The 26,438-nt window shown below is 37.0% G+C and overlaps 1 protein-coding gene across 3 annotated transcripts in view; it reads right to left on the reverse strand.

Annotated features, from left to right (window-relative positions):
* Positions 1–26,438, reverse strand: part of LOC127455715 (nectin-1-like) — a 327,445-nt gene that overhangs the window by 97,829 nt on the left and 203,178 nt on the right. The window lies entirely within an intron of this gene.

Genomic DNA, 26,438 nt, shown 5'->3' on the forward strand with positions numbered 1-26,438 from the left:
AGCTGCGAGGGCCCACGCGGCGGCCCGGGCAAGCATGGCGGTCATCTAGCCATCAGCCTCAGACTGGGTAGGCCGACCCGAAGGTGGCAGCCCAGTCGAGTCCTCGGCGTCTGACATCGCCAGTATGCTCTCCGATGCAGCGATCGAGCACTCATCCAGTTCCGGAGCTCCGAAAGGGACACTAAGCTGGCCCTGGGGCGAGCCGGTCTCCTCTCGGAACTCGCCGGGGGCAAACGAGCGTGCTGGGGAATGGGAGGTCCGCGGGGATTTAACCGGCGGAGCTGCGCCTATTGAAGCCACCAAATTGCCTCCAGCACCAGCTGGGCCGACCTTGTACCCGGAGGTAAAAGGCGAGGCCCGGGGGGGCGGCTAGAGTGGCTTTCTCCCGGAAGAAGTAAAGCCACAACCGCAACGTTGCCATGGTCATATTCTCGCAATGAGAACATGAACCATCCACGAACGCTGCCTCAGTGTGATCGCTGCCCAGACATGTGAGGCAGTGCCCATGGCCATCGGAAGTGGAGAGATAGTGACCGCATCCAGGAATCACACAAAGACGGAAAGGCATTTTTATAAAGACGTTCAACATCAATGTGTGGGCTCTAATAGAGAAAATATACTCTTTAGCAGGAATATACACTCTTTTAGTGCTGTCAAAGCGCCCAGGGGCGAAATCTGCACTCGTCGTGCAGAAGGAGAGAAAGCCGCTGGAAATGTGCCATACATCCAACAGCATATGCTTCTCAAGAGGTGAATGGAACAGCAGAAGTATTCAGCTCGCTGATAGTACAACCGCTTGTCTCCGAAGAAAAAATCTGAATGAGTGGTTGCGAGCCAGCTCCTTTTATACCCGTATGTCCGGGGGAGGGGCATGCAAATTCCACTCGCCAATTCTCATTGGCCTTTTCTCAAAGATCCGAGGTGTCTGGGGCTCCCAAGGGCGACCCCTGTTGTCACTACATCAACACAACATCTAGTGAGTGACAGAAGGCGAACTGGTGTTGAGCAGGTAGAATTCAATGAAGCTGTCAGCTGAGGACATGAGGGGTGTCTATTTCTCAAACTAGAGGCTCTGATGTACTTATCTTCTTGTTTAGTTGTACATCTGGCCTTCCACATCTCATTCTGTCCTTGATAGAGCCAGTTGTCCTTTGTCTTTGAAGACTGTAGTGTACACCTTGGTATGAAATCTTTTTTGGCTATTTCAAGCATTGTATAGACTTCATTCCTCAAAACAATGATTGACTGACGAGTTTCTAGAGAAAGCTGTTTATTTTTTTGCCATTTTTAACCTAATATTGACCTTAAGACATGCCAGTCTATTGCATTCTGTGGCAACTCAAACACAAATACAATGTTAAGCTTCATTTAATGAACCAAATAGCTTTCATCTGTGTTTGATATAATGGCAAGTGAATTTCTAGTACCAAATTAGCAATTTAGCATGATTACTCAAGGATAAGGTGTTGGAGTGATGGCTGCTGGAAATGTGGCCTGTCTAGATTTGATCAAAAATGAATTTTTTCAAATAGTAATGGTGCTGTTTTACATCAGTAATATCCTGACTATACTTTGTGATCAGTTGAATGCCACTAAAAGTACAAATTTCCTTCCAAAACAGCAAAATCTGTACATTATTCCAAACTTTTGGCCACCAGTGTGTGTGTATATATAAATATATATATATATATATATATATATATATATATATATATATATATATATATATATATATATATATATATTTCAGGCATGTATGATGCTTCACAAAAACATTTGTCTTAAGATGGTTATTTATATCTTCAGCTTTAGTGTGTCAATAGGAAATATAAATGTTAGACTCCCAAACAATTCTTTTGCAAATAGAATAGAATAGAAGAACAGAGAGCCCTGCAACAGATGGCATGGTCCCCACAGAGCCCCCCCACTGAATATTTAGTCAGTCTGGGATTACAAGAAGAGACAGAAGCAATTGAGGCAGCCAAAATAGATAGAAGAACTGTGGCAAATTCTCCAAGAAGCTTGGAACATCCTATCTGCCAACAACCAAGAAAAACTGTATCCAGGTGTACCTAGGAGAATTGGTGCTGTTTTGAAGGCAAAGGTGGTCACACCAAATATTTATTTAGCTTTTTTTTATGTTAACTGGACTTTGTATGACGTTAATTGATAAATGAAAACTATTTATAACATTATTTTTGAAGACATCCTCACTATGCAAAATTTTCCCCAAGTGCCTAAATCTTTTGCACTCTCTCTCTCTCTCTCTCTCTCTCTCTCTCTCTATATATATATATATATATATATATATATATATATATATATATATATATAAACTGCAAATGTACAGTATATCAATTTGGTTTGATATATGTGGCTTATTAATGCAATTCTAAATCGCAAACAACCCTGCACTAAATAAGTCCTCAGCTATGTCAGTGCAAAACATCCCAGCTGGATTAGTCGTTGAAATACTCTGGATCACAAATATAAGAAGTCCCAGGCTGGCACAGGACCAGCTGGCCCCAAACAATGAAAACAGCACTGTGTTTACATTCCTGCATATTCAGCACCGAGCGTGGAGAAAATGCAGTGTGGGATCAAGCTTTCTCATTTGTTTACTTGTTGATTCATGTAGATATTTTATTAGAAAAATAAACAGCTAATAGTTTTAACATTGCTGATATATTGAGAACAGAGTTCACAGTGGAAGCAGCATTCCAACCAAATAATGTCTTTATAAAGAGCTATAACTTAAAGATGGGGTGTTAATAAATATATATATATATATATACACACACATACATACACACACACACCAGCTTAATATGTAGTGACAACTATAAAAGCTGTTCTTGTAGGTTGATTCCTCTGAAAACTGTAAATACGCTATCAAAACATTGCTCTGTTTGTTTGAGTATCCAAACCAGCCCGACACAGCAATATTGACTCTACCAATGGCATAATTTTGGGGCGGGAATTATCTGTTATTCCAACTAATGGAAGACTGGGTATACAGATCGGGTTTGAAAACATCTATTATTTTTCCATTTGGGGATGCTAGTGATGTAGAAATTACACACTTGTCCTTTCAGAAAGATAACAGCAGTGTAAGAAGCACAGCATTAGTGTAGCATGAAAGACATATCCAAATCCATTCATTTAAAAAAAAATAAAAAAATACATTGTAGAATGGAGTGACCGGTTGTCCAAACAAGCTACAAGACAATACTCCTTGCTAAAACATCATCAATCTTATATGTGCTTTACATGCAAAAGACAAATTTCTCTGTGATAACCTAATGTTTACACTCAAAACTTTTAACACAGCATAGGCAAATACAAAGGCTCCATTCTCACAACCTTCAAGACCGAGAGTAAATACATATGTGAATTTTAGTCGTGGCCATTGAGGTGTGAAGGTAAAGGGGTTTCTTCTGTAATCCTTGCATCAGGGCTGAAAGCAGTAGTTCCCTTTGTATTCCAATGTGTTAAGCTCAGACTGAAAAGCATAAGCTCTACTGCAGTGCAGTGGTCTCCACAGGCTGGTAATACTACTGGAGCATCATTCTAGATGAGGCAGTTGGCTTTAGTAACCTAGAACAGTGATTCCCCACCACAAAACATATAAGGGTGAATCTCACAAAGAGGTGTCCAGGTAACATTTACTTTATTAGAACCCTTAAGATTTTTAGCATTGTGACATTATTTTCAAGACAGTTAGGCTCCATGTATTTTCCCCATGCACCCTGTGCAAGCTGGCCAAATGACAAATAAAAATGACTTTACTGTATACTGTGTGTGTGTGTGTGTGTGTGTGTGTGTGTGTGTGTGTATATACACCAATCAGCCACATCATTAAAACCACCTGCCTAATATTGTGTAGGTCACCCTTGCGCCGCCAAAACAGCACCAACCCACATCTCAGAATAGCATTCTGAGATGATATTCTTCTCACCACAATTGTACAGAGCATTTATCTGAGTTACCGTAGACTTTGTCAGTTCAAACCAGTCTGGCCATTCTCTGTTGACCTCTCTCATCAATAAGGTGTTTCCGTCCACAGAACTGCTGCTCACTGGATGTTTTTGTTTGTTTGTTTGTTTGTTTGTTTGTTTTTGGCACCATTCTGAGTAAATTCTAGATACAGAATGCTATTCTGAGATGAGGGTTGGCGCCGTTTTGGCAGCACGAGGGGGACCTACACAATATTAGGCAGGTGGTTTTAATGTTGTGGCTGATCGGTGTATAACACACACACACACACACACACACACACACACACACACACACTATAACATTATAATTCAAAGAAAGATGAAGGGGTATTTGAGGTAGTACATAAGTCAAAAAAGGTTGGAAAACATTGACGAAGAAGGTTGTTTTAGAAATCCGGTCAACCAACCACATAAATATTATATAAGAGCTGCTAAAGAATCATTTTGTTTATAAACTATTATTTTTAGCATGTGGGCTGGATAAAAAAGCATGAACTTTAATGCTCTATGAGAGAGCTGTAATTTAAGGTCTTAATATTTGTCCCATAATTCCAGCAAAAACAATCAGACATAAAATGTTCCAGGAAAGGCACATTTACACGTGTAACCCAACTGAGCAGCTGCTTGTGGGTGTTAAACCTTTGGATTTATTTTTTTTATTTAATTTAATTTTTTATTAAATTATGTTTGCATAGTGTCAGTGCAATTCAGTTATGAAGACTGCAGCAGCTGTTACTGACTTTATGATTGGCCTCCAGTTTGTGTCAAAAACAGTCAGTGTTGGCAGCGAATGGCATCATGGAAACCTATACAACTCTCAAGGGTATCTCATTAAACCAGTGCAGTGTAACTGATGCCCAGCAGGGGGTGAGAGTGAACACAGTGGCACCATATGTGCCAGAGTCAGTCACGTCATAACTCCAAACAGACTACCCATCCAGACTTGCAACACTTTAGACTTCATCGATAAATACAGCAGATGACAGAATTGTTATAGACAGGAGGCAGGCCGAGAAAAATTAAATAACACTGCTGTCAAAATTTACTTGAACTATTCTGCTTAATAGGATTATGGCTTGAATTGCAATCATTTTTGCACTCAATTGTTCCATGGGGGCTTTCTAAGATAATGTTTTCTGCTGTCAAGCGTACAGTATACTGTGACTTCTGAATTAGATTGGCTTGCCTGTTTAATTGAGTTACTAATGGAAGTTTACAGCCATAGAGGTCCAAAGGAATTTTTTTTATTGCTAAATGGTTGCTCTTCCACAGCTCAGAAGTCTTGATGTTCTCATATACATTTAATTTAAAGGAGTCATGCCATGCCTTTTATAATAACTTGTATATGTTCCTTGAGGTTCACTAGTAATACTGGACTATTTTTTTTTTTTTTTTTTTTTTTTTTTTTTACACATAAACAGTCATATATTTGTAAAACATGATCATTTTCCACCCTGACTCTGACCCTCTGTCAGAAATGCTTGGCTTTAGTGCTGCTTCTCCTTTAAGACTTGACAGTAAACTCCCACTGTTATGATTGGCTCTCTGCTCTTGACTGACCTGCTCTCTCTTCTTGCCATCTCACCACTACTGGGCAGGCTACGAAAGTGATTAAAGATGAAATAAGCATTGATGTGTTGTTTTAGAGGTGGTCAGATAGTGTGACATCACAATGTGGAGGAAGTAGAGTCACTTTGGCAGCTTGGTTTTAACAAATGCTCTTTTTTCAGTGAGGACGTTTTGAGATCTGAAACCTGCAGTATTTTTTGTAGTACAATGACCTCTTATATGTCAAAGGATTTAGGAAAATTTGATTCCTCATGTTGTGACCCCTTTTAGTATCAACTTTGTCTAAGATGTTTCTCATTAAATCCCTTAGGAGGGATACAAAAAGACACAAGTGTGACAATTGTTGACATACAGTTCCATTATAGAACTATACAATTAACCATAGCTTAGATAATTTGATCTTGGAGGAATTTGATGATAAATATTTGAGTTCATATTAAAATCTTTTCATCAACGAATTTGGTATCTACGAAAATCTGATCACAGTTTGTGACATTATACTTATTTTTAGCAGTCCCTGAAGGTATTTTTCCAATTCATTTTTTCCCCCATAAGGTTTTCATAAAATAAAATAACAGGATTTATTTATTTATTTTCAGCAAAAAAAGTATTTGAAAATTTATTAAAAAGACAAAAAGGTTTAAAACTGTGTACTTAAGATTTAATGAGGGAATGAACTACAGTACAATCTCATTAAGCATTGCGAATGGCCTATCTGAATTAAACGTGATGGAAAAATATAAAACCTTTAAAGTTGAAATATCGAAATATACAAATATATAGGTCATTTGAGTGTGTAGGGAGACCAACTTGAATGTGTCATTCGCAGTGCGTCATGGAGCTCTTCAGATCAATATTTAAGTCCTTTTTTACTACTAAATCTCCACTTTAACCTTCACTTTCACGTGCTTCTTTTGTTTTTGGTGATTCACATTATTCATGCATATCGCCACCTACTGGGCAGAGAGGAGAATTTATAGTAAAAAAGGACTTTAATGTTGATCCGTTTCTCACCCATACCTATCATATCACTTCTTAAGATATTGATTTAACCACTTGAGTCATACTTTTACCCTGCCTTTATTTGCTTTTTTGACCTTAATAGTTCTGGCCACCTTTCACTGGCATTGCATGGACCTACACACCTGAGATATTCTTCTAAAATGTAGAAGAAAGAAAGTCATATACATCTGAGATGGCATGCGGGTGAGTAAATGATACGATTATTTTCATTTTTGGGTGAACTATCCCTTTAAACATGATTTTTTGAAGTTGAAATAATAAGGACTGATGACTTCAATAGAAGGATATACCATTGATTAGCAACCTCAGAGCTCACGGTAGGTGTGTCTTTATGGATTTATAAGTTATCAAAGTCAGTTCGCCTATGGAGAAAAATAATGGAACTTTTACTTTTGAACTTGACTGTTGCACTGAGTTCTCTTGTGAAGCTCTAGAGGTGACACATGTGAGATTACTGGGATAACTCAAGGAGGAAAATTCAAAGAAGCAGAAGACTTAATTTATATGATATCCATTTAGTCTCATTACTGTCAAGGAGAAACTATTTAGATAATGAAAAGATCTCATTTGTGATTTTATTTTTTCTTTCATATGGGAGTTCTATCTCTTTTTTAATGAAAGAAGACTGTAGTTGAAGTGAATTTCTCTTAACACTCCTAGTCATCTTTGAAAATATTGGAACCGTCTGGGAATTGAGCCAGGAACCATATTTGGATCTAATATTTTGTGACCAGAAAGAGTTTTTATTCCTTTTCAACAAGTAATTGGTATAAAAAATGCATTTGAGTAAGAATTATGCAACATATCCTAAAAAAATATCTATGATGTAAATTACAGATATGTGATGATTATTTGACTATCACTGTTGAAGAGTAAGAGTGGATCACAAATAAGTCCTTGAAAAGTTCAGTATTAATCCACAGACTGATAAGATTAAAACCACACATGTATAACACAAAAAGGGTATGCATTGTCACAGATTCAATTGTTCCAGAAAGACAGGCTGAAAACAGAATAATGCATTCTCATGAATCTTTAACTACTGAGTACTCCCATAAAACATTAAGGCACAATGGCTCAGACTGAGTTCCAGAGCTCTACATTTGAATGGCAGAGCAGCATTAGGAATCCATCCTCAAACAGAGTCTGCCAACCTCAATACCTCAAAACCTGGGGCAGAATCAATGGCTGCTCCCGCAGTGCACAGAGAATGTCTAAACACTTTTAAGACTCCACTGAGTGAGACTGCTATCTATAGGCCCCCATGATGTCTTCATTATTATCTGACCATGACTGTCTCTACCGACAGGACGAAGCATCTGTCCCAGGGGTGTTTGTCTCTCGATAACCTCTGTTCGCTTGGCTGACTCTCTCTACGGCACAATGACAGACATTCAGAGCACCACTTCACATAAAACCAAACAATGGCAGTGCAAGCCCCCCCCCCCCCCCCATTAACCTATCACATGGCGTGGAAAGTGCAAGCTTTAACTTGTCACTTTCAGAGGACTGCTTTTGGGGCCCAGTGCTCACCTCAGTTGCTCACTTACTGTTGGTCACCCAAAAATGTACTTACCCTCATGTCTTCCGAAACCGTATGATTAATAATTTTTTTTCTGTGGAACACAAATGTAGTTATTTATAGCAATATCTAAGCTCCTCTTTTCCAACAATGAAAGTGTAGAAGACTTGGAATATAGTGCACAAGTCGTATGATGATTTTGTTTTTCTTTTTCTGTTGATACAATGGTCCCCATCAAATTTCATTGTGTGCAAGAGAGCAACTCGGACAATCTACAAAATTTCTACTTTGGTGTTCCACTGGAAAAGAAAAGTCAAACAGGTTTGGAACAACATATGGTTAAGTAAATGAGTAAAATGCATTATTTATATTTGGGTGAACTACTCCCTTTGTCATGTCAACCATGTATTGACAATTCGTAACAGAACAATAGTAAAAAGAAAAAATTGCGCAGTAGGTGGCAAAATCATACAAAAAAAAAAAAAAATAGTTCAAGATGGCTTCTACAAAGATATACCACTTTTACTCCTATAGAGAAAAATAAACAAACCAACAAACGATGTTATAACGATTTTTCCTAAATTTAACACGGAACCCAAACCTAAACCTAACCATAAAGCCTAACACCTTACCCTAAGTCATGGAACAAATGCTCATTTAATATTTATTTATGCAATACAAATGACTGATGTATGTCAATAACCTGTAATACGCTTCCCTCATTCCAAACACTGATTTTGTTTCTTTGTTTTTTTTTTTTTTTTTTTTTTCCCCTCTGTGCTACACAATCAAGGTTAACATTATGGTTTAAATTTAGGTTTTTGGGTTGGGGTTTGGTTTAGCGGTTAAAATTAGGAATAATCATAAAGAATACTCCTTTAAAACTCAGATTTTTCCCTTTCTTCCATAGTACACAGTGATTTTCCTATTAAAATCATTGTTAAAACAAAAGGGTTAAATAGGATGCTAGGAAAAATGTGATACCTGTATTGTATTTCATTTGAAATTCTGTTTGTTGATTGGTTGGTCTTTACATGAATATAAAATTCGTACAAACCATCTCATTCAAATTATTACAATTTGTCATGAGACCATGTGAGTCATGTTGTCTGAAATCTCCAAATGTAAAGGGAAATAGTAGTTAATTACTTCTGTTTATCATTTTAAGGCCACATATTGCAAAAAAGAGGCATAAAAGACAAGAAATAGGTGTGACAATATGGAGCTAAAGGGTTTCATGTTAGAGAAATAAGCAGAAAGGGTTTCCTGCTGTGAGTTTTATAACCAAAAATTGTAGTCGCCCTTTGGGCCTGCTTTCAATTGCTTTAATGCAGCAGCAAAACACAATGTTGTGTTACATAACACAAACACACAAAGACCATGAGGAAGGGGTCAAAATTAAATTTTGTTGTTATGGAGTTTCATGTGCAGTATAAATGAAAGGACTGTCTCTGTCTGCTAAAGATACTAATGTCTCACCATCTACTAGCCAGTGAGAACCTTTAAAATCAGAGGCATTTTGAAATGCCCAAATGAATTCAAGATAAATTGGCAAGACAATACAAAATTAAAGTACATGTAGATAACCTTGACGCTTTACTGAAACACTATACCAGCAAGGAATGGACTGGCCACTTGGAGCATTAGACTGTCAAAACCAATTTAGATACAATGTACATATACAGTACAATATGGAGCCCCCTAGAGGACAGTGCGGGATTTTTTATTTCTGAATTAGTTTTACATTCCCTCGCAAAGGTTTTGCGTTCCCTCACAATTCGTTTTTGCGTTCCTCAGTAGTTTTGAGTTTCCTCACAATAAGTTTTGTGTTTCCTTGCAATAAGTTTTGCGTTCCCTCGCAATACGTTTTTGCGATCACTCCCAATACTTTTGCGTTTCCTCGCCATAAGTTTTGTGATCCCTCGCAATAGGTTTTGCGTTCCCTCGTGATAGTTTTGAGTTTCCTCGCAAAAAGTTTTGCTTTGCCTCGCAATTATCCCTTGCAATACATTTACCATGGTTTTACTACAGTAACCATATTTTCTTTGTGAAAGCATACTTTCTTTGTGAAACCATGGTTTTACTATAGCAATACTGAAGTAACCATGATTGCAGTAGCTGTTTTTTTGGCGGAAACCATGGTTTTACTATAGTAATATTATGGACTGTAGTAAACATAGTTTTTGGCAGAAACCATGGTTTTACTATAGTAATACTGAGTAACTATGAAATTTGAATTTTGTTGGGGCAGAAACCATGGTTTTAATACAGTATACTGTATCCATATAGTATGCATATGTCATACATTTAGGGATTATTTAATGTGGGTTATATGTGGCCGGCATAGGTCCTATAGGCTGTTATTAGTCCCAGTCCATCCCTGCTGGCAACAACTTGTCCTTGCCACTTTTAAATGTATCTCTTTTTCAATTCGGAGCAAAAAAAAAAAAAAAAAAAAGATAAAATCACTAAAGTCCAATTTTGTAAAGAGAGAGTTGTTCAGCCTTGGTCCAGAGTACTGGAATGGCATGGCGAGAAGTGGAGAAAGGCTTTGTTACAGCTATTCTTATTAATCACCTTGTTCAATACCAAGATCCATGAGGGATAGAGGAATCGATCCAGTTCTCATAATGTATAGCTAAGCATACAGCAGGAAATTCAATTAAGCCCTGCAGGACGGTGTTGACAGTACAATGCCATGCATGCTGGAGGATTCAATTAAAGTTGGTAAAGCAAAGTTGCGAGAGGGAACACTAGACATTTCAGTCAACTTTTTCCATTAAATTGGAGGGTATAATCTCCTCTTTGATTAAATCGCTGGTGATGGTGCCTGAGGACTGAGATTAAGGAACACCTGTGCTGCTTCTAAGGTCCAGCACAATACCTGCAAGTAACATGAGGTAGGATGTCCCATACCAAAGAAAAATTACAATTTAGTCTTTAATATCTCAACTGCTTCTCTGAGACAGTAGTGAGATTAAATGGAGAGCAAATGGAGACTTTTGCTGAGACTTGTCATGATACCAAAATCTTCAAACAAAAGATTTCAAAATGAACCATGAGGTCAAGCTTTGGCAGATTGGAAACGTCAGTTAGCTACTGCTGGTTGATGCTGTAAATACAAAATTATGCAGTGAAAAAGCATCATTTTCTATTGATGGCCAAAGAAAAGAAACTGTGTAATCTGACTAAATAAAATGGTATGAGGTTGCAATCAGCATATGAATATAGGAAGCATGTGAAACTCAATTAAAGCAAGAACTCAATTAAATAAATATTCCATGTTCAATACAAGTTAAGCTCAATCAACAGCATTTGTGGCATAATGTTAATTACCATAATAATAATAATAATAATAATTATTATTTCGACTAGTCCCTCCTTTTCTTTAACAAACAAAACAAAAATCAAAGTTACAGTGAGGCATTTACAATGGAAGTGAATGGGGCCAATTTTGGAAGTTTTAAAGGCAGAAATGTGAAGCACTTTAAGTCACATTAATTCTTCTGTTAAAACTTGAGTGTTATTTGAGCTGTAATGTTGTTTAAATCATCATTTTTGCAGCAGACTACTGTTTTAGGTGGATAACAGGATTTACGGTGTTATGCCGTTGTGGCAATGCAGTTGTTAAATTGGATACAACTTTACACAAAAAAGGTTAGTAAGCGATTTCATTACACTAAATTGTTAACACATTGTTTACATCTTGTGGTTATACGTTTGAAACAGTATTTTAATGTTTATGGATTTTCCACATTCACTTCCATTGCAAGGTCCTTACTGGAACCTAGATTTCAAGAGTGTTAAATTGAATATAATTTTTTTGGTATTCAACATCAGCAATCACTGCGCTAGCCAATCCTTTAAAGGTGCACTCGGTAATTTAATTTTTGCTAATTAAAAAAAGTTTTACACATTTGAAATATGCTTGCTTACACTGACGCACACTCACAATAGATGAAGACACCAGTCATGTCAGTAGGTCAATAAAAGCTGTTTAATTTTATATTGAGAGGGTTGCTAACATGACAAACTGTGTCATGCAATTGACCGAGTTACTACCACTAATAAAGACAATTATAGTAACATGTTTATTTAACCCTTAAACGCATACCTTGGGTCTTTAGAGACCCAGGACATCATTCTACCCCCTGTACCTCATACAGTTGTACCCACAGCTCTTTAGTATTTCTCAATCTATCTCTTATAAATAGTGTAACACACACACACATACACACACACACACACACACACAACCAAAAGTGTGTAGGGTCATTAGAGACCCGAGGTATGTTAGATTTATTTATTTTTTATTTATTGTTCATAAATTATATTTTTTATGATTATTTCATATCTACATAAGTTTACTATCACAGGATATCTATTTCATTGTTTATTACAAGTGAAATTAGAACTATATTCATACAAATAAATACTATATGACGTTGATTTTCTGTGCAACAATAGTGAATTATCTATAACCCATAACCCATATGCATGTACACATACATAATATCCATTCTATTTCTTACTCAAGTTGGCACTTATGTTTCAGTGATTGATTTGATTTACATTTGACATTGCTAGCTGACATTGAAACAACATGGAAGTAAACTATAGCAAGTGTAACACATGAACAGCAGTATGATATGACTATTGTCATTTGGGTGTACTACTGAAATAATGTAAGTTGTGCATCTATTTAGACTCAATAAGTTCCTGAAAAAATACTCATGTGTATCTTATTTGTTATGTGTAGCTCAATATGTGTTTAACAGCCAGTTGCATCTCATGAAATTTCAGTGTGAAAATAATGAATCCTGTTCTATATTTGTCCTGATTTGTTGCATTATCTTTTTGCATTGCATTATTTTCAAATTGTTTTATTGATAGATATAAGTGCCGGGTCTCTAAAGACCTGAATATGTAAGAGTGTTTGGGAAAATTCCCATGCTTTTAAGGGTTATTATAGCACTTTCAGAAAATAATCAAACATAAACTGACATGCAAACAAAACAAACAATATAACAACAAACACAATATTTCTAACACTGGAGACAACAATGGAGCCAAAGTCAACAGTATAGTCCAGAGTGATGGTATGGATCAGCAGGAGTGTAATCCATCAGAAAGAAACAATGTCCTTGATAAAAAAAAGGTCCCTGCTGGAGTGATGAAACAAACCGCTACGACCTGCAGCTCTCACGGCGTAAATCATGGATGAACTGCGCGTCATCAAGCGCCAAGTGAGACCATATGACTGTCTCAGACATCAAAGAGCTTGTGAGTCGCAGCAGTCCAGTCACAGTAGGCCTACAGTGCGCAATAATGCACAAAATTTCATATGGATTGAATCCAAGAATGTCCATTATATGGATGTATGCAGTATGAGATGGAAAATAACAGGCTAAAAACAACAGAAGATAAACAAACATCTTGTGCATCCATCACGATAGGTTTCAGTATAAAGTCCAAAACCACTGGTACTAATGGGCCAGTTAAGAGCCTGTTAAAATCTTACTGAGTGCACCTTTAAAGGCAAACTCGAGGGACTCTGTATTATTCTGTAGTTGTTGTGATAGCGTGCAGTAAAGGCCATTGAATTATGTTGGAGTTAAATAATGGCCTATCAGTCCAACTGCAATACAGACAACAGGCTCTTTTCCACAGTTAGAGCAGCAGACCTGCCCTGAGCTGTGATCAATAGGTTTGTGATGCACTATAAAATTTCAACAGGCAGCCGGGCTGGCAGGCCAGTGCAGCGATCTCCCACCCATCTCCAGAGCATGATAGCCCGTTTGTGGATCATAAAAGAAGAATTGCAGTGGCAGTATTCAACAGCCTTTCTGCTATGCTTGCTCAGTTAAGGGTGCTCACCAAGCAAACTAATTGTAGATTCTATTGGCTTTGACATTTGTGGCCACCTGACAACAATAGAAAGTCCATTTGGGGGAGATCACAACTGAGTAACCACAAGAGAGTATCTGATGAACTTTTATGACATGTCAGAAAAACTCTTCAGATTCTTCCATATTCTTGGAGTTCAAATATAACTTTTATGGTTTAATGTGAAAAAATGTTCTATTGTATATAGGCCCTAGAAAAACACTCGCTCAACAGTGCAGTTGCATCACTTACACCGTGGGCATTTCAGTTAAAGGAATGGTCCGGGTTCAATGCAAGTTAACCTTAATCGACAGCATTTGTGACATAATGTTGATTAAAGCAAAAATAAGTTTGACTCGTCCCTCCTTTTCTTTGAAAAAGGCAAAAATTGTGGTTACAGTGAGTCACTTACAATGGGTCCAGTCCATGAACATTAAAATACACACTGTTTCAAAATGAATGACACAAGTTGAACATTATGTGTTAACATAATTTTAGTGTGATGAAATCAGGGACTCCTGTTTAGCATATTAAGGAATGCTTCTTATTCACAAAAGCCAGCCCTACTTGTCTTACACAGATAGCGCATGGATATACAGTAAACTATGCAATCAGGGGGCGCATTTCATTCTTAGTGAATCCCCCTTTCAGATTCTTGCACATTCTTAAAGGTCTTCCAAAAAATAGATAGTTTTATGTGAAGAGATGTTTATTGTGTACAGGCCATAATAAAATACTCACCCTGTGCTGTCCATCCAAATGTATGCTCTTTAAAGGTTTATTAAACACGGAAAACATTCAGAAACTACCTAAGAATTTAACCCTCCTGTTGCATAGGAAGAAAGGCATGGCAATCTTCTTCAGAAAATCAGCCAACAAAAACCCTGTGGATCACTACAGTATGATCAAAACTACAGCCTTCAGTATGGACTGTTCCTAAATGTAAAGAAAACTTTACACAACTGGACCAATCACAATAAATGGAGAAAAAATAGAAGTTGTCATTGATTTCATACTACTTTGTTCAACAATCAACCCTCACAGAAGCAGCAGTTAAGGAATCAAACGGCGTATTGCATTAGGTAAATCTGCCACAAAAGACCTATCTCAAGTTTTCAAAAGCAAAGACATCACTTTGAATACGAAGGTGCATCTAACCCTAGCCATGGTCTTTTCAGTCACCTCATATGTATGCGAGAAGTTGGACATTGAAAAAGGAAGACAGAAGAAGAATTGATGCATTCGAACTGTGGTGATGGTGAAGAATGCTGAAGATACTGTGGACTGCCAAAAGAACGAACAAATCAGTCCTAGAAGAAATACAACCAGAATGTTCCTTAGAAGCAAGGATGTGAGACTTTGACTCTCATACTTTGGACATGTCATTAGGAAAGACAAATCGCTAGAAAAGGACATCATGTTTGGTAAAGTCGAGGGTCGACAACAACAATCAAGAAAATGGCGCTGGACCGGGCATATAATTAAATAATTTATAAAAAAAAATTTCCTTCCATTGTCTTAACGGGTCAATTTTGAGAACCAGTTGTGACCTTTCAACTTCAGATATTCTGGATGTTTTACAACTTCAAATATTTTTTTTTTTTTTTTTTTTTTTTACATCTTTGAATCAAATTTTACCTAAACATATTTCAATGTATTATTATTATTATTATTAATCATTTTTAACAGGTTATATGTTAGTAAATATGTTTACTAACATGATTTTGATAGGGTCCAATGGGGCTAAAGACCTATTATCTCCTAAAAAATTAGATGGCAGAAAGAACTATTACGGCACCTTCCTAAACCCTTTTAACACTGCAACAAATTGTTTGACATTAGTGGAAAGGAATGGATTTGTTGCAGTGGACATGTAAAGTTTGCCCATTTCGACTGCTGGAAAAGGCAATAGAGATTAACTTGTGAAATAGGCATGTATTAAAATTTTTACTAAAATGTACACTGTTCATTTTCTACAAGCAGAATAAATCAGAAATTCTTTAAAAATTATGTTACTCCATTAATATTGAATATATGTATTTTTCTTACCCTTTAATTTTATATTTTGTGAGCACAATAAAACAGATTTTTGTTAAGGGATGTCTTTAGTGCCATTGTACACTATTCAATAATTTATGCATTTTGAATTGTTTTCAAAATGGGGTCAAAATGACCCGAAGGACAAAAGGAGAGAGCAGTTTCTCATGACAATGGGAGGGGTAAGTAAACAAATATTTGTTATCTTATAGTAAATAACACAGGATTTAAGTAGGACTTTCCACCTCTCTCCTGTCTTCGAGTGAGAAAAATTGCCATCGATTTTCAATGAGAGCAGAGAGTCCACCTACATATTGACCTGTTGCGTCCCTGTCAGCTGATGATGTCTCTGCCCCTCCTGAATATGACCTTGATGATTAGTGATGCAGCCTTCACATGGGTGGCAGACACTTCCATCGCCTGTCAAACCTGCTAGTGTTGGCCCTCTGAGCTCCACCCTGGCCACCTTTATACTCAGCTCCTTATGATTTTGTAATTAAAAAGAATAGTTTATCCAAAAATTTAATTTACTCCCAGATGTGAATGACTTTCTTTGTTGTGCGGAACACAAATTAAAATTTTTATTTTTTTAATTAATATTTATCTAATGTTAGAAGGTTCCCTGTATAATTTACAACATTATAACTGAAATATACTCTAATGAATTGAATCAAATCGAATCAGAACCGAATAGAACTAAAAGACTGTGAATCAGAATCAGATCAAGTCTAATCATTAATTGCCATACACTTATTAAATAAATAATATATTTTATATTTATAAAATGTTCTATTCTATGTCATATGACACTTGCATAAAAGTCCCAATGGTAGATAGGACTTGTGACAAAAATTAAGTACTTTGCAAGCCTGCATAAGGTGCAACTTAATTACCACAGAAGCACGTCAAGTCTTAACTATAACGAAAATGCAGAATGAGACATTTTTTGCAAGCGCTTTTCAAGTGGAGTTCAAAGTGACGTTTGACGCTGGTGCTGATGCCCTGATGTGATTCATGAACGTAGCTTCACAATTGCTGTAGCAAAGTGGATAGCCACAGTCTGTGGAGGATGACAGTTTAAGAGATTTAATGCCCATTGTAATGAATATGCAACCTACTGTATATGGGGACCAGTTCTTTCAATTAGTCAAACTCCCACTTAGACTTTGGGAACTTTTAATATTACTTGAATTGGTACTATTTTAGTGCATTTCTACCTTTATACTGTGGAGGGCTTGTTTGGAAAATGTTAATAAAGCCTTATATTTTACATTTTATTTTATTTTTCCTAAGAAGGAAATAAGTGCATTTTGACAGGAAAATACATTTCTATAGAGTAAAATTTCAGCACTTTCAAAGTCTACGATTAATCGTGATTAACTATGAAAACATTATGCGATTAAACATTTGAATCGACTGGCAGCCCTAGTATTATGTTAAGTTTAAAATGCCACATTTAGAAATGTGTTTTATATTTATGTACTCTATCTTTCATTACATACATTAATATTAATTTTAGTTAATTTATGTCAGAAAAGACAGGATTATTGGGATTAATACGAACATAGAAATACTTATATCATTTGGCGTAAACCCCATCCTATAGTTCAGCGCTCTGATACTTGCTTGAACCGTCAGATCCTGCCGGAAGCAATGACAGCAGGGGAACGGAGCTTACCTCCATCTAGGATGGGACCTAAACTAGTGGTAATGGAGTGGAGGGGGATGAAAACATCGGAAGTAAGCCAACAACGAGAAACACCTGGCCGGGCTTATAAAGCGGAGGCTGTATTGTGATTGGATGAGATGTCAAGATCTTCCTGGTAGAACTACGCTTATGCTTATATTTCCCAGAATGCTCTGATTTACCCCAAATTTTTATGTACACTATAAACTATTTTGCTGTGATTTTTTTTTTTTGTCTCTTTTTTTTTCTTTTTTTTTTTCTTTTTTTTGAGAAATATATTGAGTCAGTTGAGAAAAAACATTTTTTTTTTTTTTTTTACATTAGTCTTGCTTAATGTAAATTTATTAAAATACCATTGTTCATCATTTGTTCATGTTATTTCATAATGCATTAACAAATGTTAACACAGCCTACTGTACAAAAAATATTTTTCAGTTTATTCCTGTTAACTATTGTGTTAACTAATGTTAACAAATACAACCTTATTTTAAAGTGTTACCAATTTCTCTGTTGTGTTGATTGAATTCCTCTACATGTCATTCCAACTGAAATTCCAATTCAACATCCTGTGGCCAATTAAATTAAAGTTCCAAGTTCATTAATTAAATTGGAGTTCATTATTAAATTGTAAATTCTGCCCAACCCTGTTATTACGTCTTAAAACCATGTGACAGATAAAAAAAATTAAACAAATAATAATTTTTAAAAAACAATAAGCGCTGCATACACACACACACACATCTTGAATTAGCAGGTGTGGTGCCGTGACACTACATCTCATGCATGCTTTGGTGTGAAAATGAGAAGGAAAGGCATTAGGAAGAGGCATTTAATTTGTTATGTGAAGAGCCCTGTCAACCTTCAGCTGGGTATGTTCCACCCTGGCCTTTTTACCTCCTTTAAAGGTTCAAAGTGGCAAGGCTCTGCTGTAGCATGTTAGTCACACATTGCAGTATGAGGCATGCATTAATGAGAGGCCCTGAAATCAGCTTGGCCCACCTGGACCAGACCTCTTCCAACAGACTAACAGTCTGTCACCATGACTGGCATGCAGGGTAGTCTTAAATGGAAACAGGTTCCTCCAGCTACTGATAATGTTGCTTGCTCTCTTTCCCGGCAACATGTTCTCATAAATATTTGTATCCATGTATACAAATCCAAATTTCTGTGGAAATACATATGAAGTCAAGAAGCCACAATGTAGCATGTGCGTAATGTTTTAATTCCTTGCTCTGGATAACTGGCTGCATTTGTTTAACAGCTGCATTACCTGTTTTTGGTTTACCCTAATAACATCATTCTTAGTTTCTAAAATACCTAGTTTGTAAAATGAACAGTCACCTTTAACATTTTGGTAGTGTTCCACAATGGGAAAAAAAATGCTTAAACCAGCTTCAAGTGGTTTGCCAATGTAGTCTCATGAGAACTCGTAATAATTTGTGTGAGATAATACAATTGTGAGATATTGCAAGACTTGGCTGAAGACAAAAAGGTACAACTTTAAGAACAACGGATCAACAAATAAAACTTCAAATCAATACAAAACAGGCATCAAATCTGACCTTCTATCCAACACTTTATTTTAAGAAAGGATTAGTATGTGAACACATTTGGTTACTCATTCCATATTTATTTATGCAATAAAAATGACTGATGTATGTCAGTAACCTATTATACTCTTCCCTCATCTCATTCCAAACCCCAATTTTTTTTCTTTCTTCCATAGTACACAAAAGGGTTAGACTTTATGGTTAGGTTTAGGTTTGGGCTAGGGGTTAAACGTTATAGTTAGGTTTAGGTATTGGGTTAAACTTAGGAAAAATCGTAATAACATTGTATGTTGGTTCGTTTATTTTCTCTGTTGGAATAAAGGTCATATGTTTTTGTACGAGCCACCTCGTATGATTTATAATGGCTTTGCCATCTCATACTAGCATTATGACTTGTCATAAGACCGGATTGGGTTTGCTGGTCTTATCTTACTGGGAAGAAAAATAAAAAAATCTTAAATTATGTTGATCTTAGCAGGTCTTTAACTGATTTGCTGGTCTCCCAGCCTGGCCAAGTTGGTGAATGGCTGACAAGTGCCTCAAACCCATCCAGAGCAGGAGTGGATTTTCTTTACAACTACGTAACTCATTGCTTTACCACCAGAGTATGATGCATCATTTGAGAAATTACCTAGCTAGTCACAACTGTGTCGCGCATCCATCTTTCGAACCACATCGGTTCAACAATATAGAGCTATCGTTAATTACGTTATGCAGGGGGTGGAGTAATAACTTCCGTGAATATTAAATGATAATAGCTCACTTACATGTACTCCAGAAATCTGTTTAATGGCGAAAGCTGCTGAAGACACAAAAGCATTGTGCATGTACATTCACGCAGTCACGCATTCAATTTTACGTGACATTTTAAAACACTGCTTTCTGCAAAACCCCGGAATAAGCCGTTTTCTTAAGTGCATGTAAACATTGTCAAAGTCTTGGCAGAATGAAAGACATATAAGGAATGAAAGACATAGAAAACTGTCTACACAGCAAACTGACAAGGAACTATGCTTCTAACCACAGGTGGAGAGCTATACCACACAACTGTGCGATGCGGTTTGCAAATGTTCATTGGAACTATGGTTTCGGGAAACACCAAATCATTGAACTATGTTGATAACGATGGAACTTGTGACCATAGTTGGCTAACGATGCTTTTGGGAAACGCACCCCAGGCTAGGAGACCAGCAAACCAGTTAGGCTGGTTCAAACTGTTTTTGAAGCTGGGTAGATGGCCACCAAGCTGGTCTGGTTTGATGGTTATATAGAGGTTTTGGACACTTGTCAGCTCGCCAGTCTTGGAGACAATCATAGACTTGATAAGGATGGATTCTGTAGCTGGGTTGTTGCAGTAAACAATGGGATTATATGACTAATGTTAGCTAGCTAGCACAACACACAAGTAGCTATCAAATTAGATGACTAGCTACATATCTTCCCTTTAAAGATTAATATAGGCTATACTGTATTTTCTAATATCGGTAGGGTTAGGGTTTAGATCTGATGCAATTAAACAATCTCACTTGGACACCTCACTACACTAACAGTTTTGTATCTATCCCCACAAATTTGTTTGCACTGATTTTTCATAGACAAACAAATGAGAAATGGGATCAGACTGCATTTTTCTTAGTCTCACTCCAACTGATGTCCCATCAAATAACAGAATGAAGCTGAAAATGTGTCTCATCTGCATTAATGCTGTGCACATTAGACAAAACAACATTTAATAAGCTTTTAATGTGCTATGCACATCTCCAGTGGAAAATAGACGTTTTGACTCTAAAGAGTTCAAGCTGTGCCGAACTGCTTACCAAGAGGTGAAACTTGTGCTGTTTCCACTGCTTAACCACACAACTTTGAATCAATGTCTCCTCCATACCTCACTCCAGAGCACTTGGGCACCTTTCAAACGGACAGATTGGAAGTTAAGTAACTTAGTTGTGCCATCATGGCAATGAAAGGCAGATCAGTCTGCTAACTCATGATGGCCACCTGTTCCAAAGTGTACAGTGATGGGTCTTTAATTACAACCTCACACTCATGGTGCCAAGTTCTTAAAAAAACAAAACAGACTCAAGAGTATAAAGATTTACAAAAAAGAAGATCTGCAAGCAATTTATGTAGCATTACTATTTTTTTTTTTTTTTTTCATGTGGGCCAAATACCACAGACCCCAATAAAGAAGCAGAAATTTTGGTTCATAAATCTGTGTTATTTGCTGGCAAGTCCGAGCACCACTCCGAGCTGATTCTTTTCTCCCCGTTCACCCCATCCCTCCACCCGCCTCATGCCAAATCCACACTCTCATTAAAGTTACACATTTTCAAGCCTGTCTGTTTAAAAACCACAAGATCTTGATGCCATCCTGTTTTCCACTGTAGTTTTCCCAATAATGCTCTATGCAGCAAGGCAGGCTTCCTCGTCCTGCCTCATGTCTGCTGTCATTCATCTGTTGTCGTGCACGATACAATCTCCTCACAGAATCCGATCTCCCTTGGACCTCAGGGGGTATGGAGATCCATCACCTCTTAGGTCACGAACATATTTTATGCAAGTATGCATACACAGATGCAAGTGCTTTGCCATGGCATTGCCAATGTGCGGTCCTGTTGAACATATTAACATGTATTTTTGCGTTTCTGCGACGGTAACAAACCTCAGTGCTCAAGGGGGTGATAGAGTTACCTTAACAATTCTGTGCCATTAAACTGGATGTGTTATTACTTAGGTAAGTTGCAATAAATATATTGACTTCAGCTTACTTGCTCAGAAATATTCTCTTCAAACTGTTGCTTTGCCATGAGAGTAGTTGACTTGAAAGAGAAGCGAAAAGTTCAAATTAATGTCTGCAATAGCGTCCTTTGCGGCAAAGTCAAGAATGCAGTTAATACTTTTGTTATGTTACATATAGTGGTCCAAAACTTTTTGGAACGCAACAACACACAAAATCAAGCTTGTGTAGCTAGAAGCATCTGCTACATGTACTTGCGCAGAGTATGTTTCGGCCTTTACTGTTGTAGCTGATCACGTTAATACAATCAAAATCAAACTTCAATGCAAATAATGTAGAATAATATCATATATTTAATAAAGTTTGTGTGGATATTCCATTGAATATAGTGTTGTATCTTTCTGTAGTGGTGCCTTAATTATAATAACCATAAATGTATACCATTTAAAATTGAACTTTGAAATTTAAGTAACTTGTTAGTTTTGTAGGCTAACGGATAAACATGCTATCTATAGGAAAGATATAACAGAAATTTAGCTTAGCATGATAATCAGATAGCATGCTAACTGAAAACAAAAAGATACAGGCATTTTGATCATTTGATGCATCACATATGTCAAATATACTGTAATTTAGAAGACACCAATTGATGCATTTTCATGGTTAAAGGAATAGTTCACTCAAAAATGAAAATTCTCTCATTATTCACTTACCCTGATGCCATCCCAGATGTGTATGACTGTCTTTCTTCAACAGAGCACAAATTAAGATTTTTAGAAGAAGACTGAGCTCTGTCAGTTCCTTATAATAGAAGTACATGGGTGCCAGCAATTTGACGGTTTAAAAGTCATATTTAGGCAGCATAAAATTAATCCTCATGACTCCAGTTGATCAATTAACATCTTCTGAAGCAAATCGATATGGTTGTGTAAAAAAATAAATTAATAATTAAAATGTTAATAACTTTTAAAAAGCACTTCCTGCCAGCTGCTGACCTGAAGCATGATGCAAGCGTGTCGGAGAGTTCACGCGAGAATTCGGAAGCGCCGCTTACTTACAAAAGTAGAATGAATGTCACGCGAGAGTTCTGCCAGTTCAAACAGCATCAGACCCCTGGATGGAAGCACCTTTAAAGGGATAATTCTCCACCAAAATGTATTTACCCTGATGTTAAAGACTAACAGCCTCAGTCTTCATTCAACTTCATTATATGAAAAAAATAAATAAATAAATATCTAAAACATGTTCTTTCAGCCAATGGAATCGCTTAAGGGTTTTGGATTCTGTGGGGGGATTCAATCTTGCATAGCACCGACCCTTTCAGTTTTGGGCCCCACACACTCTGATTGTTTCTGATAGTTGTTCTTCACTACTCTGTAGAGGGCAACACTTCATTAAGGACAAATTGCTAACACCTGGTATGTGTTTATTAAGACAAAACCAGGCACATTAGTGGCTTCTGAATCCTCTGGTAGAAGGGGGAGCTCTGGTAGAGACACCTGGGGCTATTCTGCCTCTTTATGCCATATAAACAAATAAAATGCAATAAAAAAACACCCAGCTGCTATACCTTGTCACAAGATGGCAAGGCATCTAATAACATTGGAAATTTTTCTTTTACAACATTTATAATGTGAAAGTATTCATATGGTATTTGTTTTGTTCCAGTCACACACTGTACAAAAGACAGAACATAGCACAATGTTTCCGTCAGTGCTCTCTGGGACTCTCTATTCAAAATGAGTAATGTTTTTTATAATTAAAGCTCAAACACTAATGAAAATCCCCCCAACCCATGCCTACCTTACCACAAAATAGAGATGGATAAATAAATAGGCAAATTATTAACGGTAGCATGACCAATATACTGTGAATACAATATTGAAAATAGACCATTATGGCCATTGTGCCTGTCAGTCCAGTACGGTCCAGCATGAGAGCTCTGTCTACAGGTAATCATCTCTCCAATATAATAGATCATTAAAATACCACAAACTGGGCAACCCAAGGCTTTTCAGTCCAGCTAACTAGCTTAAGATGAGTGTTTCAATCCATGTCTTAGCCTCATGTCAAGGAGAGGAATAGCAAGAGTGAAGGTTGTGAAGGAAACTTGGTGCACACTGTTCCTTACTATTGTTGCTTGCCAGATTGTGTACTATGACACAAGTGAGAGCTTGAGAAAAAGCAAAGGTAAACTGTGACATCAACAGTCTTTTATGTCAGACTGTACTATCCACATCTCAAGACTTTAGTCATGATCGACAACACTGACTGTTATTAAGTTCTGACATTTTTATTGATATTCAAAATTTAAATGTTGGTGAATATTTTGCCTAGAAAAGAAAAAAAAATGGGTGTCTAAAGTCTGTTATGGCTATAAGAAAAAATGAATTTGGGGACTGTTACTTAGAGTGAACTCAATGCAATTTTGATAGTACAATCATAACATGAATAGAACGTTAAATATAATGATTTTATGTTACATATCTTATAGACACATACAGTATGTCATAAATTGATGTGCTCCTATCTTGATTAGAAGTAGTCACACTTATGGATTTAGCAAAAAAAATAAAAAATGCTGGATGGAAACACCAAGATGCAAATAAAATATCCAAAATGCTCATTTAACAAAATGCATACACTCACTTGAGGTCGATATTTTTTTGTATTCGATTAGAAGATGAACTACGATAGAAACATATTAACTGAATATATTCCTATATAATTTCAAATGGCATATGACTTTGCCTCAACAAGCCATGTGAATACATAATCCGTACAGGGAATATCATCAATATCATCGCATAGCATCTCGGTTGTTGCTCTGGTTATTCTGAAATGCCAGACACAAAGCCTGCGATCAAAATGATTAACTCCTATTACCTCCCAGAACTGCCTGACACGCTTTCATTCCCAGACATACAGGTAAGTCATTTGCCGCTAAACGCTAGCAAACATTAGTTTGTCAGAGCATTCGAAACTGCAAAAAGGAATTTATTATGGTTAATAAAAGAGCCACAGTGGCTTCAACTTCCATTTTTTTTTTTTTTTTGCATGAATTTTCCCAGAAGTGAAAATTTTGTCACATTAAACACATGGATAGAAATGCTGCTTTATTCGCAAATTGTCTATATTCAGATTTTTACATTTGTAACTTGTATGGAAACATGACTATTGTGAAGGCACGGTCACATTTACCTTTGCACGGTGAAATCCCACAGGCGAAGAAGGCATGAATGTGTGTGAAACCAGAAAACAAATAATTGCAAAGCAGCCTCTTTTTAATGCTGTACTTTTTACTTTAGGAAAGTGAAGTCATAAAGAAACTCGCTGCTAAAATGATATCCTTGTTCATTGTACGAAGCACCACCCACACAGAGATCACTGCCAAACCAAACAACTTCCTACTGGTCAACACAGCAAATTCGCCTGTCAAAGTTTACCAAACTTGAACTCCACACGAAATCCGCAAGGGGAAATTCTTCGCCACTGAATCCAGAGGCTACAATTAATTGCAAAGGCAAAACATCGATCATCGGTGAACAAGTCAGACTAATGCCTAAAGTATACTTCGGTCAGACACAAATGCTAGGTGTCTATATATAGGATGCATCACGCAAATTTAGTAGGTCCACACGGTGGCAACACTCACAGTGGAGCAATTGCTGTAATGAAGAAGCGCTAAAAGTAGCTGAAACATCACTAAACAACTGGAGAGGAATGTGGAAACAACAACAGTGGATGTGCAGGTCAAGAGTGTGTGTGTGACGAGGTAAGGAGAGACCTGCATTTGTATAACTCGAGTCTGAAAGAATATAAAGACATCTTTATGGGTAAAAACTCTTGAATATACAGTAAATAGTCCAGTCTCTCATAGCAGTCATAGCGCGCATGCACCACCTGCCTGTGTATGCGCACAGTCAAATTAAGTATATTTTGAAATCCCAGCGTTCGACTGTACACAGACACTAAGCGTTTGCATCAAAACCAAAGTATACTTTGGGCTTAAGTTATCCAAAACTGCCTGCCGATTTAGCCCTGTGACAAAATAAATCATTCTCAGTTCCAGAAATTGTCTCAGAATTCATATAGTATGCACAGAGCTTAAGACCAATTTCAAGCATTTGACAAACCCATGGATTCATGTGCATCTGATGAGGTGGCTATAAGCAAGCCTTGCATTTGTCAGAACATCTGAATTATCACTCTGCCAATGCAGAGATAGCTGGTAAGATGTCATTCCAGTGACAGCTGAAACCACACATACATTGAACGCTGATTAAACTGCCAGATTACATAAGGAATTCTGTCATGTATTCAGCTTGAATGAATTTGAAGCACTGCAGCAAGATGGAAGAATTGCTCATTTGAGTTTTGAGTTGATGGGGCACAGGGATACCGTTAGGAGTTAATAAACGATCTCCAG

The sequence above is a fragment of the Myxocyprinus asiaticus genome, chromosome 18 (genome assembly GCF_019703515.2).
Source record: "Myxocyprinus asiaticus isolate MX2 ecotype Aquarium Trade chromosome 18, UBuf_Myxa_2, whole genome shotgun sequence".
NCBI classification, from domain to species: Eukaryota; Metazoa; Chordata; class Actinopteri; order Cypriniformes; family Catostomidae; genus Myxocyprinus; species Myxocyprinus asiaticus.